Here is a 10,560-nt window from a genome sequence, read left to right as displayed (position 1 = left end):
GAGAGAGACAGATTTATATACACAAGATTATAGAGTAGAGAGAGAGAGAGAGAGTACACACGATATACATGGTTCACCCAATGTGGGCTACGTCCACGGGAAAGCAGCCACTCAATGGCTTTAGTACTTCAAAACAAGAAGTAGTTTACAAAGGGATTATACCCTTAATGGAGCTCCCGCCTTGCTTCACTCTCACCACCTCACACTCACCTTGTTGCATCAACTTCACACTATGAAATGTGTGTAGAAATGGCCTCCTTTTATAGGCCAAAAGGGTTGCCCTCTCTTATGAGAGACAGCCATGTGTAGCCGCCCTTGTGCGAATAAGTCCAAATCGGACCCTCCAATCCGCCCATGTGTGGCCGCCCTTGAGAAGACAAGTCCGCTTTTGAATTTGGCCACCGGCCATTGACTTCCGACCACCGGCCACCGGCCATTGACTTCCGACCACCAGCCATCGGCCATTGACTACTAGCCACCGGCCAACCGACCGGTTGTTTTCCGACCACTTTTCGGTCGCCGTCCGGCCATAATATTCCGGAAAAAAAGAATATTCCGGCGAAAAAAAAGGTCTCGGGGGCCTCCGGCCCCGAGGCCTTTAAAGTTGCCCCTGATTCTTGTCCGTGAAAATTTTGGTTTCCAGTGAGTGATTTTCCTTCACGCACGATGGCTTCTCCTCATAATGGGGGCCTTACAAATGTGCGCTTTTACCACAGAAAATTTGTTAACCCTCACGGCACACGGACACCCATCACCTACGACGGACGTGTATTATGTATTTGGTAGAGTCAGGTACCGGGCTTGTCGGACCAATAAGGAAAGGTAGAGTGATCGCCAATGAGAGGCGCACTTTAACTTGGACATTCAAGGGATTAGTTGGCTAAGCATGGGCGCCCAAGTGTGAATGGGGTGAGCTCCTATAAAAGCCAACTAAACCTAATTTTTACTCATTCTCTCATTTGTGCAATTGAAGAGTGCTCTTGCTCCATCTCCATCTTCTTCTTCTTCACCTCCTTGTGTGTGTGTGTGTGACAGAGAGAGAGAGAGAGGGAGAGTGTGTGTGCGATCGAGCATTACGAAGGCACGACGGCGGCGAAGCGGTTGAGCGCGGCACGACTGCAGCTTCTTCTTCATCGCGGCGAGGAATCCACCACGAAGGCGAGCGTAGAGCAGTGAGTGACACACCCTTTGTTTTCTTGAGCTTGCTAGTTTAGGCTTGTTGTGTGCTTGGAGCCGTTTGTGGCTCGCACACGGTGTATTGGCAAGTCCCTTGCTTCGACAGTGCGGCAAGGAGCACACATTTTTGGCGCCGCTGCCGGGGATATGCCCTACACTAAGCTCGGTTAGCACTTTACGCTTCCTTGTGGTGCAATTTCTATCATAGGAAAGGCAGGGAAGGAGTGTGTGGAAGGTTTCTGTTTTTTGCGTTTTCTGCAATTGCTGTCAAGTTTCAATTTCTGCTATTGTCTGCGTTTTTTCAATTTCTGCAATTTCTGCATTTTCAAGTCCGGTGTTTTCAATTTCTGCAATTTTTCAATTTCTGCATTTTTTCTGCATTTTCTGCGTTTTTTTTCAATTTCTGTATTTTCTGCATCAACCAAACGCGAGCGAGTGGGCGGCGATATTTTTCGAAAATAAAAAACGTGACTCTTAAAACGGACGGGTTGGTTTGTATAAAAGATAGATCGGGATCATTTTCCCAAGCCCAAGCCCAAGCCCAAGCCCAAGCCCAAGCCCAGGCCTCAGTCCTCAGTCTTATGATATGTACTAGACTCACTTTTATATATATACCCTACTCCCTCAAGAGAGAATGAGAGCATGTGGGACAAGTCCTCCACTCTCCTCCTTTCTCTTCCCACTTGCACCCTTAGACTTTCTAGTTTGGGCCTAGTTCCCTACTGGAAATTGACAATTTTAGGGATTCCGAGGGCATAGAGTGACCAAACGGAGGGCTGTAAAGCACGGCACGACCCTCTGACCGATACGCTCGTTTCGAGCTATCACACGGCCCATTCCACGACACGCTCTAAAAAATCTAGCAAAAAAACAAACAAAAAAACACGCTAAAAACTAGTCACAAGGCCTCATAGAGCAGCTTTTTGACACCTTAGGGTATCAAAAGCACATGCACTTACGCTCTGGGCGGGTGCTAGTACACGAGCATATTGAGGGTGCCTCTGTTCATACGGACACCCATTACCCATCCACGATAAGCTCTAGACCCTCAGCGGGGACACAAGGTAGCACCACCCAAGACCCTAAAATAGCCGCTAGTGATTCCTCCTCCGACTCAGAAATCATGGAAGCATACCCTACCCAAAACACTGAGAGAGAAGGCCATGCACCTCCCGAAGCTCCATAGCCTAGTACTAGTATGTTTAGCCGTTTCATGGAAACATTAGGTAGAGCTACTCGCTCGGAACCTGATGCAAATGAAGCACACGAAGGGGGTGGGGAAGTGGACTCTCCTTTCACATCGCACATGGACCCCACACCCCCAAAGAGTGTCCATGTGGATATCCTGCCAACTTCTTACCAAGAAGGCCCTGTTGAGCTGCCTCCTTCAGAAGTTCCCTCTAGAGTAGCGTTGGTGACAAGTAAAACCACGGGGAGCAACATTGCTTCTACCTCACAAGAAACCATTAACACGTCGACTCTAGAAGGATTGTTCATTAATGATCATTGGACATATGACCTCCACACTGAGGTGTTGACGGATCTACACTCTGGCCACGCCTACCATGTAGGATGGATAGAGATTGTACAATCCACCTCTAGTGCCACGAGCATCGAAGATCAACAGAAAATGATCTGTAATGTTATCCATGGCATTATTCAATCAGAAAGGCAAAACCGAGGGGTAAATATACTCTCAACTGGCCCCATGAGATTTCTGGATACGAGCAAGGCTCAACAGCCTACTCTATCACAAATGGAGACTCCTCTAATGAGTCCCATGGACCCATCTTACGTCATTTCACCTGGGGTCTCTATGCAATCTGAGCCTCCGAGCAAAAACTTTAGCTTCCCTAACTTGGATCAACCCTCTATTAAGGAAAACACATTGCTCACTCCAGGGATAAGCCTAACAGAGAATGTACCGATGACATCTACGGTTAGCGTAGTGCCACTACCTAGTGTTGTAGTACCTAATATGGGGCCTCGACCATATGTGCCTTTAGCCCCTTATGCACACATGGCCCCCACACCTCCAATTGTACCACTTGCTTATGCTCCTCGAGTGCCGCTCCCTAGCTCTTATCCGAGTGGACCTATGCCCGGTTATGTTCCATATCCTGCATCATCCACACATATGCCAAGACCGGTACCCGTTCCTCTCCCACATATGATTCCAAGAGTACCTCCACCGGCCCTGCCTCCTCACATAGGTGACTTGGCAGCGTTTGCTCAAACCATAGGTCGATCTATCGCGGAAAATATGCGTCATGCATCTGATAGAGAGCCTAGAAGTAAGGCAGTACAAATTGCCAAACTCACGCAAAAATTCAATGGGGACGAAGATGCTAGAAAACACATTGAAGTGTTTGAACAAGTATGTGATTCCTTAGGGGAACGCAACGAACTACATAAGTGCAATGCCTTAAGCTTGACATTAAGTGGGAAGGCTGGAGATTGGTATAGGACCCTAAGGGTGGACGAGAAAACAATCTACCCTACCCTTCGAAGGTTGTTTCTAAAGGAGTACATACGAGAAGGTGTGCTTTGGGGTGTAGCATCTCAGCTACAGAAGGCCGAACGTAAGGAAGGAGAGTCAGTAAGGGACTTCATTAGTCGTCTAAAGCACTTAAACTCTCGCTGCCCTGTAAATGAGCGCTTCAACAATAACCAACTGCTTGATCGATTCATTCGAGGGTTGAGGAATGAAGGAATCTATAATGGACTAGTGATTAGAGGTATCACAACCTGGGAAGATGTCACTGCCAATGCAATCCAATTAGAGGACAACTTGATGATAGCATGCATGAGGGTGTCTACTGACACGAGATCCACTAGCTCACAAGCCATTGAGTATGAACCCATGACTGCAAAGCCCATTGCCAATGAGCCAAAGGTATTTGAGACATTCTTGACAGACCTCACCAAGGCAATCCAAGAGTCTCTTAAGGATAACCGACCCCCTCAAAATAGTCACATGTATCCAAGAAGGGAGCAACAATGGTGTTCCATTTGCTTAGGTCCACATAGCACTAGTGAGTGCCCTACGTTTAGAGTAAAATTTAATGGAACTTGCAACGCATGTGGTAGGTATGGTCACCAAGCTAAGGATTGTTTAATGATCAAATGTATGATGGCAAATAGACCACCTGTAGCCTGGACGGATGCGCCTCGAGCTCCTGTATTGATGCCTACTCCACCTGTTGAGCAACTACCGCAACACATGGTCCCTAGATCTCAAAATGCTGTACAAGCTACACCGCTACCACCTCCTGTGCTAGGACCGCAGCCCCCGCATCCAAGAGTCGCCCCTATGAACCAAGTGGGTTGTGAGCCATCAAATGCTTATGCAGATGGCTGTGAGGAGGAAATAGACACTAGTATTGCCTACGGACTTGATACATTGGAAGAATGTCCTATATACTACATGGAAGATTGTTGGGGACAAGTCAAGCCGGTTTATCAAGCTGCTGCTCTCGCATCCAGAGGTCAAAATATCAACACCCAGGCTAGGAGGCCACCTCTTCAATGCTACGAGTGTGGTGGACCACATCGAGCAGCGGAGTGCCCTATTAGGCTGCAAAAGAATGCTGCACAGATGCAATTGAATCAAGGGAGCACGTCTGCAATGCCAATACTCACATGTAATCGTTGTGGCATAGATCACTTGATTGCCCAATGCCCCTATAACCCAAATGCGCCTAAAATCACACCCCTAAATTTGGTCGAAATTGCTAGTGTGACATCGCCAATACCACCCGTCGCACCCGCTTATGCGATTACACGGTCCATGCTTCAAGGGCCAGGCCATATCCTCGAAGAGAGAGATACCGCGTCAGTTATCCAAGCAAAGAAAAAGAAGACACGAAGGAAGAAGTCGCAGAATACGGAAAATTCAAAGCCAAGTTCCAAAACAAACATAGGAACAGGAGATGACCCCGTGTATATGAATGACCTCGAGGATGATTCAGATTCAGTCGAGACAATGGAGACTAGAACCAATACCACAAAAGGAAAGACTGACAAAGAAAACCGTAACATGGAACCAAATGAAAACCGAATGAGAGAAAACCATAAGGAGCCTCTGAAAACACCACAAGTGTTTCCAAATCCAATCCAAGACCCCCAAGATAAACTGCAGGGGCAAAAAGGGAAGAATCGTAAAAAGAAGATTGGGACGTACCCAAACCCTGTAGACGAGATTAAGCAGGTGAAACATCTAAGAGGTTTAGTGGAGGAGACTCAAAGGAAACTAGAACCAGAACCCATGCATATCAAAATTCATGACACAGTGTTTCCCACGCAAGTTCATCCACCCCACATGAACCATAGACCGTTAGCCATATCTAGTATCATCCAAGAAGGGAGTGAGGACAGGACATCAGAAAGTGAGCATACACCCTTCTTGTTGGAAAGGATGTTTAACGAAGGAATACCTGATCCCATTGAGGAATATGAGATTCCATCCTCACCAGTTCCTAGTCAAGGACCTACACCCTGCAAAACGCCAATGAATGTTGCCAAACTAGTGGACTTCATGTCTTCTGAGGCTCGAACCACGATCATAGCAAAGTTGTATGGAGATCCTGAGTTATTCCTTGCACTTCGAGCATTCCTTAACGGAGAGCTACGAACGGGATTACCGCAGTTTGCGCAACCAAATAGGCCTGACTCGATTATGATTGATGAGGAAAATCATGTGCAATCACTTGACTTAGATGGACACGAGTCTGTGATCGAGGTACCCATTAACGAATTAGGGCAGTATTTTGAAGGCGACGAGTCTAATGCGACCCTACCCATCACTACCAAGGGATTAACTATAAAGGGAATTCTTGATGGTGGTGCGGGAGTTAGCATCGTTACAAAAGATTGTTGGGAATCCATGGGAAAACCCCGCCTCAGTGTTACTAACATTGTGGTAAAGATGGCAAATGGTACCATAGCCAAACCTATGGGGATGCTCAAGGATCTTAAGATCAAAGTTCTAGGACACAAGGTACGACATACGTTCATTGTAATGGATTTCTCTAAACACCTTATGTCATATGAAATGATTTTAGGACGACCATTCATGAGGGAAGCACAAATGGTTCACGATTGGTCTAAAAATCATGTCTATTTGCAATTCCAAGACTCTGTCCTTAGAGTGGATTTGGTGACTGGTAAGGTACACCCCTTAGGGAGTAAAACCATTATTGATCATCGCTCTGACACCACAGTTCACTCGGCCCCACTACAATATTGTTACACTTGTAAGAAGGATACAGACATTGGCCAAGATTCTCCTTATATGGATATCCTACCTAGGATGACTGAGTTAGACAATGTGGATTGGGTCCACCTAGCATCAACCATAGACACTTGGGGAAATAGGGGGATGACCTGGGTAACACCTAAGGGGGATGAAATTCTTGTACCCTTAAATATGCTACAAGCAATGCATATCGCTTCCGACAAGACTCATCCTAATGTCACGAAGAAAACATACAAGTGGGTCCCTAAAGCTTCTTTAGTGACCATAGCTAGTGCTAAAAAACAGAAGCCTTGTAAGAAACGTACCACTCGCTCCAAGAAAAGTAAGAAAATGTTGCGATGGATCCCTAAACGACTATTGGAAGCCCAAGGCTACTATCAAGGAAATGATCAAATCTGGGTGCCGAAACGTAGATTGTGCTCTTACCTATCACCTGGCCCATGTAAACCCAATCCTGTGGCTCCAAAACAAATTGAAAATCGTGGAAAGAAAAAAATCACAGAATGCTACACACCTAGTCCAGAGCTAGTTTGGGTGCCAAAGAAAGAACGATTTGTTCCACCTAGCTCAGGAAGGGGGGAGTCCCATGAAGCTTCTAGCTCCTCATGTAATACATCCATAGAGGTAAAAGCTTCTACACAACCTCCATCTATAGTAGTGGACCTCAATGAAGCTACAAAAGAATCCACACCTCCCAGTGTTCAAGAATCACCTAATGAACCACTTCAAGTTCGATCCTGGGAGAGTACCTTACCACCCTTGCAGCTTGACAAGGCACCTAGGGTAATAGAAAATTACTGGAAAAAATCCTCACCTATTACCAACTGGAACAATTGGTTTCAAAGGGTGACAAGCTCATTTCAAACGGTATGATCTACCCAAGGAAGGGGGGAGTGTTTGCTGACAGTCCTCATTCATTTGTTTCCCTCTCAACCTTTTTCCCTGACCTCTCAATTCCAATCTTAGGGAATGTACATATAAAGCTTTATACTCAAAAAAAAACAAAAAAACAAAAAGAGCAAGAGCAATTAGCAAACGAGTATGCACATTAAAAGTCAAAACATTGACTCAGACCTACACATGTCACATCTGGTACAGTGAAACAGAAACCTATTCCATAAAACACCTTTGATCCTCATCACTTGAGTGATGGAGGGTAAGTAAGATTAGTACGATAGGAGTGTTTTTGTTTTAGAGTTGCGTGATTAGAAAAGTTCTCTTTTCCCACTGATGTGCCTCCTGGAGGTATTCCTTTTGTTTCCTAGTGTGTACAGGAGCGTGTTGCTATTGATAGGATTTGGACCTTCATGGAACCTTCAAATCAAGCGCGACCATCAACACAAACAGGTGTTTCTTGTCCATTAGCATTGCCCTTATCTTTTTGCATCCATGTTTGTCTGCTTTGATTGTGATTGGTACCATAATATTCAGCGCATTGGCTTAGTATCAAACATTTAATTCAATGCAATCTTTTGTCATAGTCACTTGTCTAGGTTTAAAAATCAAGCAGTCCGACTAAGCTAGTTTGACCAAGCTAGGTATTAGAAATCTTCTCTTAATACCATGGGGAATGCCTTCCTAATAAGCAATGGTTACTTAGGTTCTTAATCCAATTTAAGCAGCATTGTATGAAATGTACTAGGGCTTTCTAGTGGGCTTAACACTAGTGACCTTTAGCTTAAGTATTATAAAGGGAGTTTACTAATGTGATGAGCCTGGGGAATGTAACAGTGTTATATGACCTCCCAAAGTTACAAAATTTAAATGCTGAAAATGAACAAGCAAAAAATCAAAGTGCCACAATGTAAAATTTTAAGCTGGAAGAGAAATCTCGGCTTGATTTGGTACTTCACTCACATGTATCGCCTATGGTACTAGAGCCCTAGAGGTTCCCAGTGTGGGCGCTTTTCCTTGAAAAGCAAAAAACCCAAGGCATACAAAATAAGCACACACAACAAAACTGAATCAATGTGAAAAGACTTTGGGGGGTCAAAGAAAAAGTAATCAGTCAGGCGATGATTTCATGAGAAATTCCTTTTATGGTAGCTTAACTACAAGGTTTTCTCGGTATAGCCTCTAGTCAGCCCTCGAACATGAATACTTGGCTCTCGCGATTAAACAACTTAATTGACCACAGAAAATTAAGAAGCTTACCCATGGTATTAATATTCGATCTCTAGTGCTTTTCGACCGTCAAATTAGCGACCCCAGACTTGTTTAATTTTTTACCTTTACATCTGTTTATGCATTTGATTACATTGCAATTTAATGTTCATTGCTACCAAATTGTTTGAAATTCTTTGACCAATCAATTTGTCTACCTAAAACTGCATATGCTTTTTAAGAGAATGCAATTACTGTGCCAATGTTGTTTGATTTTGCAGTGACTGAAGAAGGCTAAGGACATTCATCTCAAATGCTCTTCCACCTCGACGAACCAGCTTCAACTCAATAGCTTCCGAGGACGGAATCTACATCAGGAAGGGGGGCATGTTAACCCTCACGGCACACGGACACCCATCACCTACGACGGACGTGTATTATGTATTTGGTAGAGTCAGGTACCGGGCTTGTCGGACCAATAAGGAAAGGTAGAGTGATCGCCAATGAGAGGCGCACTTTAACTTGGACATTCAAGGGATTAGTTGGCTAAGCATGGGCGCCCAAGTGTGAATGGGGTGAGCTCCTATAAAAGCCAACTAAACCTAATTTTTACTCATTCTCTCATTTGTGCAATTGAAGAGTGCTCTTGCTCCATCTCCATCTTCTTCTTCTTCACCTCCTTGTGTGTGTGTGTGTGTGAGAGAGAGAGAGAGAGAGAGAGAGAGGGAGAGTGTGTGTGCGATCGAGCATTACGAAGGCACGACGGCGGCGAAGCGGTTGAGCGCGGCACGACTGCAGCTTCTTCTTCATCGCGGCGAGGAATCCACCACGAAGGCGAGCGTAGAGCAGTGAGTGACACACCCTTTGTTTTCTTGAGCTTGCTAGTTTAGGCTTGTTGTGTGCTTGGAGCCGTTTGTGGCTCGCACACGGTGTATTGGCAAGTCCCTTGCTTCGACAGTGCGGCAAGGAGCGCACAAAATTACAAGGGTAAATCAGGCTCCATACTTAATAATCTCCCACTTGGAGACTGATCTCCAAACCAAACCTGTGACTGCTTTCCATTTTGGCTTCTTATCCTTGAATGCCGATTGAAGATAAGCAAAAGCTCAACTTCTCCTTGTTGACCACCTTTGTAAACATGTCTGCAGGATTTTCACTTGTATGCACCTTTCCTAGCTTTAGTTGTCCCTCTTCCAAAAGACTGCGTATGAAGTGATATCTCACCTCAATGTGCTTTGTCCTTGAATGAAAGGCTGAGTTCTTCGCAAGATGGATAGCGCTTTGGCTATCACTGTACAAGACACAATTGTCTTGTTTGAATCCAAGCTCTTCTAAGAATCTGTGAAGCCACAGAATTTCTTTGCTTGCCTCCGTCATTGCTACATACTCTGCTTCCGTGGTAGAAAGTGAAACCACTTTTTGCACCTTTGAAGCCCAGCTTACTGTTGTGCCTCCAACCGTGAACACATAGCCAGTAGTGCTCCATCGAGTATCTTTGTCACCTACCATATCTGCATTAGCATACCCTTCTAGAAAAATATCAGTTCCTCCAAAATACAAAGCATTTGTTGTTGTCCCTTTTAGATACCTAAGTATCCACTTCACAGCTTGCCAATGCTCTTTACCTGGGTTGTCCATGAACCTACTCACAACTCCCACTGTGCAATGTCTGCACTTGTCCAGACCATAGCATACATTAGAGAACCTACCGCTGCAGCATATGGAACTTTAGACATATAGGCTATCTCCTCTTGTGTCTTTGGACACATATCCTTCGTTAGTTTAAAATGACCAGCCAAAGGTGTAGAAACTGGTTTTGCATTTTGCATTGCAAACCTTTCTAGTACCTTCTTGATGTAATCTTCTTGAGATAGCTTTATTGTCTTCTTCGTCATGTCCCTTGATATTTTCATACCAAGTATCCTCTTTGCAGCACCTAAATCTTTCATTGAAAAAGATTTGGACAGCTCCTCTTTTAGGTCTTTGATGTCCTGCATGTTAGCACTTGCAATCAACATGTCATC

The sequence above is a fragment of the Adiantum capillus-veneris genome, chromosome 4 (assembly GCF_014529385.1).
Source record: "Adiantum capillus-veneris isolate H3 chromosome 4, ASM1452938v2, whole genome shotgun sequence".
NCBI classification, from domain to species: domain Eukaryota; kingdom Viridiplantae; phylum Streptophyta; class Polypodiopsida; order Polypodiales; family Pteridaceae; genus Adiantum; species Adiantum capillus-veneris.
The sequence above is the reverse complement of the archived record's forward strand: the minus strand, read 5'-3'. Positions refer to the sequence as shown.